The 9,397-nt window shown below is 48.4% G+C and overlaps 1 pseudogene; it reads left to right on the top strand.

Moving 5' to 3' along the window:
• The first annotated feature begins 1,452 nt into the window (after positions 1 to 1,452).
• Positions 1,453 to 2,148, top strand: LOC146754482 (protein MANBAL-like; annotated as a pseudogene).
• The last annotated feature ends 7,249 nt before the right edge of the window (positions 2,149 to 9,397 follow it).

A 9,397-nucleotide genomic window follows, 5' to 3' on the forward strand; every position in this document is an offset into this window, starting at 1 on the left:
GGAGGAGGGGGCCCGCCATGACCATCAGGCAGCAGACAGGCAAGAGAGCCCGTTCCCATCGCGCCTGGACCAGCCGTGTGACCCCCTCCGTGGAGCCCATGGAGGTGGATCAACCTCCTGATGAACCCATGGAGGTGGATCCACCTCCTGATGAGCCCATGGAGGTGGATCCGCCCACGACACAGCTGGCCTGGCACCACACCACCGTGCCAGGCCCCACATCCTTACCATCTCAGCTCCGCCATTGCTGGTCCAGGCGCTGGGCTCCATACCGTCTGCGTGGCCCTCGCCCCCAGCATTAGCCGTGTGGCTTCATTTAACATCATCTCCTCCTTTGAGACCTCTGAGGGCCCCTGGATCCATCTTAACCCTATTTCTATTGTTCTACACATTGTACTACAATTTTAGTGTTAAGTTTAGTTGCACTGTTAGGAGTAGGTTATTGTTAGTGTTTTTTAATTAGGAGTAGGTTATTGTTCATGTTTTAGTGTTAGCAGATGATTGTTCCTGTTTTAGAGTTAGGTATAGGTTATTGTTCATGTTTTATTGTTAGGTCTAGGTTTCTGTTCCTGCTTTAGAGTTAGGCGTAGGTTACTGTTCCTACTTAGAGTTAGGTGGGGTCCTACCAGCAACTGGCAGCAAACAGTGCTCACTCGGTAAGCACACGTCTGCTTTCTCACCCAATGACATGAGTACTGCTCCATGAGTGGGGAGGTCTGTGACATCTCTGAGGGATGGGATTTGCATCTTGTGACTTTTCTGTTGCAGATTGTCGAGCTACAGAGCGTGAGTGGCTGTGAAATGCAATTGGGCTTCATGGAAACAGTCCGGAGCTGTGTCTGGAGCTTCCTGCGTGGCCATTGTAAGGTAGGTGTGCCTTACTGTAAACGTGCTCTGAAGCAGTGTTGGTTAAGCACAGCTCACTCCTCTGTCTTCAACAGATCAGCTTTCTTCACGCTTTATTTCTGTGGCTGGCGTTGTAGAGCACAGCAGCAGCAAGACAGCAAACACGTCCACAACCAGGTACGTGAACATGGGAAACTTTAATTCTGTGAATAATACTGGTATTAATATTAATAAGGCAGTGGTCACGCATGTGTAATGGAGCTCAGGGATAGGTTTATTCTTGTCTGTTAAGCTCTTCCCTTCTTTGACATCCACCCGTCCTCTCTTGCTTATCTTCCCCCCACCTGCAAGTGCAGCAGTACTGAAGGCTGAGGGGTCTTTTCCTAGGCAGGTGGACAAAGGCAACTGAAATGCAACTTTGATGTCCCTCTTTGTTCGCGAGTCAGTAGGCCCTGGATATCATCCCAGCAACTCTCTAAGTCAGCCTGGAAATGTTTGCTAGCAGGAAGTAACCCCATTGCAGTGCCTGACACTAACGATGCCATTTTTCCCCCCCTCACAGCAGGCAGCCTCTGTGAGAGCAGTGGAGCAGCAGCTGTCTGCTCTATGGCTGCTGAACTGCATTTCTCATCACCTGAGATCCCTGAGCCCACCCTAATGGAGAACGTGCTGCGCTATGGACTCTTGTTTGGAGCCCTTTTCCAGCTCCTGTGTGTGCTGGCCATCATCCTGCCAGTTTCCAAGTCCCCAAAGGCAGTAAGTAGCGCTGTGTGAGATTAATAGGAATGCTCAGGCAGTCAGCTGTGAGGGAACTGTCTGTAGCTGTTGCCTATGGCAGTGTGCCCCGGCACTGCTGAGAGTGCCGCACTTGGTTCTGTCCTTCCTTCTGCACGCCAGCAGCCTTGAGGTGCCAGCTCATCCTATCCTGCAGCTGCTGCTGAGCCCTGTGAGCTGCCAGGCAGAGGGTCCACCCTCCCAGCATGGACCGCCTTGCAAGAGAGGACTTTAGGCTCTGGTTTGCATGGGTTTTTTGGGAACTAGACAAAGGTGGAGTTTCTAATGTGCCCTGAGGTCAGGAAGGCAATTTCCAGTGCTGGCCCCCAAAGCTGCTCGGTCAGGTGACTTGAGCTCTCAAAGCAGCTGTCAGCCAGTTGTTAGAAAGCTCCCTAACTGTTTCCCAATTGCTTCTTGTAGGACTTAGGGGGTTTTGAGTCTCAGACTTGAGAGACGGTGAAGAAACCCAAGGCAAGTGCTGCTCAGCTGAGCAAGAAAGCCAAGAAAGAAAGCAAAAAGAAGCGATAAGGGCTTGAGCAGGAAGGCACAAAGGACAGCAGAATCGCCTGGAATGCTTCCTCTGAGGTGCACCAAAGGACACACACTGCGTGGTCTTGTTTTCAGGCATGGCCGTGCTTTCCCTTTTGTGGACTGCGAAGAGGAACTAAGGAAACTTTAGTCATTACCAGTATCCCAATTATTTGATTTCATATTGAAATGTATTTTGGATGCATTTAGCATCTCTTTGTTGCAAATTAAAGCAAAACAAACATATGAATAGTGGTGCTGCCTCTTTCATTAGCAGCTCAAAACGCGCCTGGCTAGGGCTGGCAATCACAGAGCCATGAAGTGGTCGGCTTCACGTCCCTCCCTGGAAATGGAGCTGCTTGTCCCACGTTTCCGTGTTGGTGTTCCCAACTGGTGGCCTTTCAGCCCATCTGGAACTGCTGGCGATGGACTGTGAGCATCCCCTGTTCTCCAAGGGCCGAGAGAAACAAAAGTGGCATGGGAGGAAGAAAGGTGTCCCTGCGCCTTGAGCTTGTCTCTCTTCTGTACTTCTGTAGATACTGTATATCTAGTGCTTGTTCTTTGAGAATGATGACCTCTTTGTTAGGTGTGGGGTTTCTGGCCCTCATTTGTCCTATTAATGTGATAGAACTGACAAGCTTGTTTGTGTTTAGGTTGTTTATATGCTCTATTTCTTATTTTCTCCGTATATGCACTGTCCCCATGATTTCCTGTGCATGTGATTAATTCACATGACAATAAACAAAAGAGACACTCTCCATTTCTTAGGAATGATGCTTAGGTTCAGGTACAGATGAGCTTCTTTGTTTTAGAGGCTTCAGGCTTTGGAGACTACCTTGGTTCGAACAGCAGAAGGCATCAGTGTTCACTTCTCAGCAGCACCAATCTACAAACCTGAGTAATAGCTGCTTGTTGCTCTGTTTCTGCAGAGCCTCGCTGCTCCCCGTGCACTGATTACAGCCTTTGGAAAGGCAGCCAACTCACTTTCCTTGGGAAACCACACAGATGTGAACTATAATAGCCCAGTGACTTTAGAGATGATTGAACAGGACTCTTTGATTAAAGGATACTGTCAGATGCATGTCTGCCCCTCTATTATCTGGTGCTCTGTGTTGGGAGCTTGAAGCTAGCAGATCTTGCTCTGGCATTTTCTGTGTGTCCTTTTCCAGTTGGCAAGCTCTGACTGCTAGAACCCAAGATGCTAAAGCAATATTTAGACTCAAATGCATTTAATGAAAATAGGCAATCTGTGTGTGTGCGCTTTCTCCAATGAGACTGGTGCTGTTCCCTCGTGTCTTTACCAGATAACTAGACTTTATTTCCCATGGCTGAAATATGATCTGTCATCTGCCTGAAGGAAACAAACTTTATAGCTTAGGATTCCTTGTTAGTCCAGGTGAAAAGAGCTTTGCCTTCAGTGCCCTGCCTGGATTTTGGTCTTGGTGTAAAGGCTCTGAATGTAACATTCTGACTGCTGTTTTGAGGCTTACCTTTTGTCTCACACATGATAAGGAAGAAAATTTGGCAGAAATACTTTTTCAATGGTTTAATACATGCTGGTGATTCTGTGATATCTTCTCCTTTTTCTGGTGTGAATAATTGTTGTTTAGTGTTGGTTTTTGTCCTGCTGTTAAAATGGGGGTGTTTCTTTTCTACAAAGCCTGATTTGTGTGCCCCGGTGGCGCAAGTGGTAGGAATGCCGCGTTGCAACACCGGAGGCCCTGGGTTCGAATCCCCCCTGTGGCGCAAGTGGTAGAAGTGCCGCTCTGCTACACAGGAGGCTCGAATTCCGGGGGGTTGGACTCAATGATCTCTAAGGTCCCTTCCAACCCGCACGAGACTATGATACTATGATGATACTATGATTTAGGCACTTAAGCTTATAACAACCTCTGTGGTAACAGGCTGTGTGTGGATTCACACTCATCCAGAAACACATGCAGAGGAAGCAGGGATGGTGCTGTTCAAGTCTTACTAAATGTAGGCTCAGCCTGATATAGATGCATTCCAGCGGAAATACCCAGCACTTACGTATTTTTGCTTTCACATAAATGCCTGAAATGAGCTGGGCATCAGCCAGTTGTTAGAAAGCTCCCTGACTGTTTCCAAATTGCTTCTTGCAGGACTCAGAGAGCTTTGAGTCTAAGACTTGGGAGACGGTGAAGAAACCCAAGGCAAGTGCTGCTCAGCTGAGCAAGAAATCCAAGAAGGAAAGCAAAAAGAAATGATAAGGGCTTGAGCAGGAAGGCACAAAGGACAGCAGAATCGCCTGGAATGCTTCCTCAGAGGTGCACCAATGGCAACGGACTGCGTGGTCTGTTTTTCAGGCATGGCTGTGCTTTCCCTTTCATGAACTGCGGAGAGGAACTAAGGAAGTTGGAAGGGAAGGGCTTCCAATGCATTAGCAGCAAAGAGGACTTCACCTATTTGGGACTTGATATATGGTAAGAGCTGGAGACACTGCATTCCTTCAGGGTCTGTCTCTTCAGGGCCAGGGACGGTCCAGTGTTAGCCTGAAATATGGCTAGATGGGACTGGAGAGAGGTGGTGTCATAGCCACAGAGTCTCTGTAAGGCATCTGGAGCTTCCAGATGCCAGCTCACTGCTTGGTTTGTTTGATCATGAATGAGTCAACGGGAGGAAAACCTGCTGTGTTAGGTGCCACAGGGCTTACAGTGGCTTTGAAGAAAAGGGTTCTGTGGTGGGGCTGCAAGTCTGCCATCCTTTTGCATACACAGACTGACATCCTCAATTGACAAATGCATTGTGAGCCCAGGTCCGGCAGCAGTGCTGTGCTGTGTCTGTTCTCTACCAGAAGCCTAACAGCACATTTGCTGGAACCATCAGTGTGAGAAGGACCGCGTTTGCTTATCTCCCTTGCTGTTGGTGGATGAGTCAGGTGGGCAGCATGAGGAGAACAGAACAAAGCATGCAAGACAAAAGCATTCCGAAGTTGCTTGGAGATCTCAGGACAAAGAAACATGACAAAAATATCTCACACCAATTACATATAATCTTTGTTTCAAATTAAAACAAAAATAACTTTTTAAAAGTCATGCTGCCTCTTTCTGTGTGTTTACTATGAAAGCTGCTGGAGCTCTGTAGAAACACAAGGACATCCATGGCCTGTTCACGAGAGTGACCCATTTAGGGGAGGCCATTCAGCTCCTTCGATCTGTGTGAAGGTGGTTAGCTCATACTTTCAGGCATGCGTGTGTCCGTGCTTGACTTGGAAGCAGCAAAATGTCTGCCAGAACACCTCCACCTTCCTGGAAAGAGGAAACGGTGCAATGTCTTAATTAATTTGCCTCTCATGAGGGATATTGGCTCCAAGAGCCCCCGTGGAGGTAGCAAAATAAAGGCAGTGTTTGTTAATAGGATCGGGGGATTAGATGGGGATTCAGTCGATTGATAATGGGGATTTCTGTAGGCTCCCTGGCAAGTGTAGCTGTAGCAGGGAGCTGCCTGGCAGCCACTTGGGCTGCAGGAGGAGCGGTGAGCTGGGTGAGCTCTGGCTGGTGTTACTTGGTTCCCTCCCCAGAAGAGGAAAGGAAAGAAAGACTGTGCGGTAAGTCCTCAAATTCCCAGGCATCTATCTCAAGCAGTTTTTCTCTTCCATTTTTGACTGTTCAAGCAGGTCTCCCTCTCTGACCACACGCCATCCTGCTCACAGTGCATCCTTGTGCTCCTGCAGTGCAAGCTGAATGATCTCTTGAGGCAGGTTAATAAGCAGCTTGTGACCCGAGTTCCAGTTCACATAGTTCAATTAAATCCCAATTAATCCTGCTCAGACCTAATTTACTTTCATTCTCATACATATGCTTCTCTCTGCTTTAGAGATGCTCTCTGCTGATGTTCCCCACTGGCAGCAGTGGAATAGCCAAGGCTGTCTGTGAAGAGAACCAATACTTCCTTCTTGCTGCTCTGGAAGTTTTGAAGCCAAGATTCTTTCCCAGCCTGGTGTAAAGAACATGAAAAGAGCCCTTTGGTGCCTGGGTGCCAGGGAGGGTCGAGTCTCCATGTGGTGATACTTAAGGAGAAAGCAATGAGGCTGTAGGAGGGGAGGAGGTGGTCGCTGCCTCTGTTCATGGAGGTAGTTCTTCCAGGAAGGTGTTCTGTTGCTCACAGCGTGTTCCTGCAGGGATCAAGATGACTGTATTGATTTTGTTTGCTTCTGAATCTCATGAAGCATCAGACTGACTGCAGCGAGGAAGTGGGATGATGAATGGAGAGTGCTGGCGTTTGGATCCTGTCTGCTTGTTTGGTGATGAGGTTGGCTGCCAGGTTTGGTGCTCTGAAAGGATCTGACCCTCCTCATCCTCAGACCAGAAGGGACGATTTGGCTGGTGCCGTCCCATAAGAGATACGGAAGCAAACCAGTGTGGCTTTGAGCAGTTCTTCTAAGTTTATGGAGTGGTTTTGTGTCTTTTGTTAAGTGGATCAGAGCAGTCGCTGGTCAAAACGTCCCTTGTTTGGGCTGGCAATTACAGGGTGATGATCCTGTTGGTTTCGCATCTCTTCCTTTAAATTCAGCTGCTTTTCCCATCTTTCATTCTTGGTCTTCCCAACTTCACCGCCCACCTCGATCTGTCACCACATATCAGTGCTGTGCAGTCCCCACCTCTGATGATGTTCACTTCCTTCCCCTCAGCTTGTGGGGTTTCACTCGGAGCCTGAAGGCACTTGTGTGGCTCTGGAGCTTTCTGCACCCTGTGTGAACAGCAGCTGGCTGCAGCCAAAGGCCCTCAGACTGCAGCTGAAGCAGAGCCCAGTTGATTCTTGCACAGCCTGGGTCCAACCCACCTGCCAAACACAGAACCATGCTGCTGTGTGAGAGCCTCCAGGCTGGAGAGAAGGATCCCAGCATTAGTCCCCCTGCTTGGCAAACCTAAACCAGTCCTAAGCTCATAACCATGAGTTCCTGATGCTGGCCACGCTAATTGCTTGCTGTCACACCCACACTCTTTGCAAGTCTGCCAAGCTCAGTGATTGTAAAATGATAGAATTCCTGAGCTGGATGGTCCCTGCGAGGACCACTGAGTCCAGCTGCTGGCTGCACGCTTCAGTGGCTCCAGGTGGGGATGGCAAAAAGCTGCTTGAGTGAAAAGATCAGAGCAAAGGGCTCTGCTGCGTCTGTCTGCGACTCAAACACCACCTTTGTGTTATTCATAGTAATAATTCCTACAAATATAGTTGGAATTTGCAGCGAGCAAAGTGCAGCTCACCTCAGGAACAGAATCAAAGGCTGGCACAGTCTGGAGCACACACCTCTGCCTGTTTTGCTGTTGCCTGGGAAGACTGCAGCTTGATGACGTCCAACAGCAAGGCAGTTCTCCTTCAGCAGGTATCTTCTGAACTCACAAGCACCTCTGCACTACAGAGCGGCCCTGTGTTAAACAAGGATGTCCATCATTCACACTGATTTCAGATCTGACATTCCTCTCCTAGCACCCAGGACCAATGCTTAGTCACTTCCCCGTGAGGAGGAATGACTTAGCATTAGGTAGTAGATGAGAACAGGATTCTTTCCTATGTTGCTCCCTTCAAAGATCAATAACCACATGCCGCACGTGGGTAACAAGAGCCAAACAGGAGCCATTCCATCCCAGACTACACCTGCAGATATCTCCACAAGGTCTGTGTGAAGAGTCTCACAGCTGAAGGCCCTGGGACTGCTCTTCCTCTTTCCAAACACATGGTAGCTGAGGAAAGCTCCCTATTAGCTGAAGAGACCAATTTCAGGACCTTTACTGACTGGAGGAGCCACTGTGGGACACAGGTGTCCTCTCCCACTCACCCTCTCTCCACAGCCGGCCATGGAGCAGCTCTTGAAAAGATGGCGGAGCTGTCTAAATCAAACCCTAGCACTGACTACATAAACAAATACATGGACTAGCTGCATGAAGAGCAAGCAGCAGACATTGCAACAGCAAGTCAAATGCAACCTCAAAGATTTACTAACAAAGAGTCAAAATGCTACATTTCCATGGGAAGCCTAGAACAGATTGACTCAGGTGTGACAGTGGCTCCCAAGGCGGTTCTGCTCCACACATTGCTGGTGCACTTGCTAAGACACCTCATCTTTGTCTTTGGACACTGGGAAAAGGGGAAAACATATTTTGCTACTGGTATGTCATTCTTGGGAATGGGAAAGAAAGTGAGTGTGGGACTTGGGTCACATCACTGCAGCCTATGGAGACCCTTTGGGTGTGTAGCTGCCCTGCAGCACAGCACTGCCACTCCGCTGCTCCAACAACACCTACAGCAGCTGTGCACATAAGGATGGCAGATTACAGGGAGTGCCATGCGGGTGCTGCAGGGCTTCATCCCCTAACCCTGCAGTGATATATCAGCAGTGCCCAGCTGGCTTTGCTGCACATTGTTATCACCCGAGAGTCTGAAGACTTGGGGGAAAAGCTCAGCAGCTGCGCAGCTGCCGAGGTTCCATGTCATGCCCTGGCCTGCACACAGCCCGGCTCTCCCCACTCTGCTCTCCCAGTGTTTCCCGCAGCCCCTGTGCTGTGACCAACACAAGCGGGGCTCAGGCCCAACGCCCACTCACATCCCCAGCAGGCAGAAATATCACCCGACAGAATCCCAGCCTACCTGCAACCCCCAGCAGCAGTTCAATCCTTCATTTCTACACTTGTGCTTCGTAACACCAAACCAATAACAACAGGACGAGCATCTATTTGAGTCATTTTATAAAAGTATTTGACTTACAGAGATATTGTTACAGTTACCTGAGTATTGGAAATTACAATACAAGGAAATTTCCACAATGAATTTCATACAGTATTTTACCATCCAGTGCTGCTGGATGTTCATGTCCTTGTTCAATAGAGCATATATACACAAACAGTGATGCTGGAAGAAAATGAAGACACCACAAGAATCAGGGGCTGCAGATACCAACAGAACCAAGAGCTGAATTCACAGACAGAGCGCAGCATGTCAGAATGATGCAAACAAGACAATTTTAAAAGGCTTTTCTCTTTCAGTTTTTTTTTTTCTTTTTCTGGAATAGAAACACATTAAAATATCAGCTCCAGCTGCTTGATCAGATGAAGACATGGCACATTTACTGTGCAGCTTCATATAGGAACACCTGAGCTACCTGGAGCAATAAGGCTTTGTCAATTTGTCCATCAGCAGCTCAGCATCTCATTCAGTTTTTCATGTCATTTTCATAAGGCAAAAATCGAAACAGAAGTTATTTTCATGCTTGAGAATTGGGATTAATTGGCAG

The sequence above is a fragment of the Coturnix japonica genome, chromosome W (assembly GCF_054131305.1).
Source record: "Coturnix japonica strain WE chromosome W, WE-NBRP24, whole genome shotgun sequence".
Classification (NCBI taxonomy): domain Eukaryota; kingdom Metazoa; phylum Chordata; class Aves; order Galliformes; family Phasianidae; genus Coturnix; species Coturnix japonica.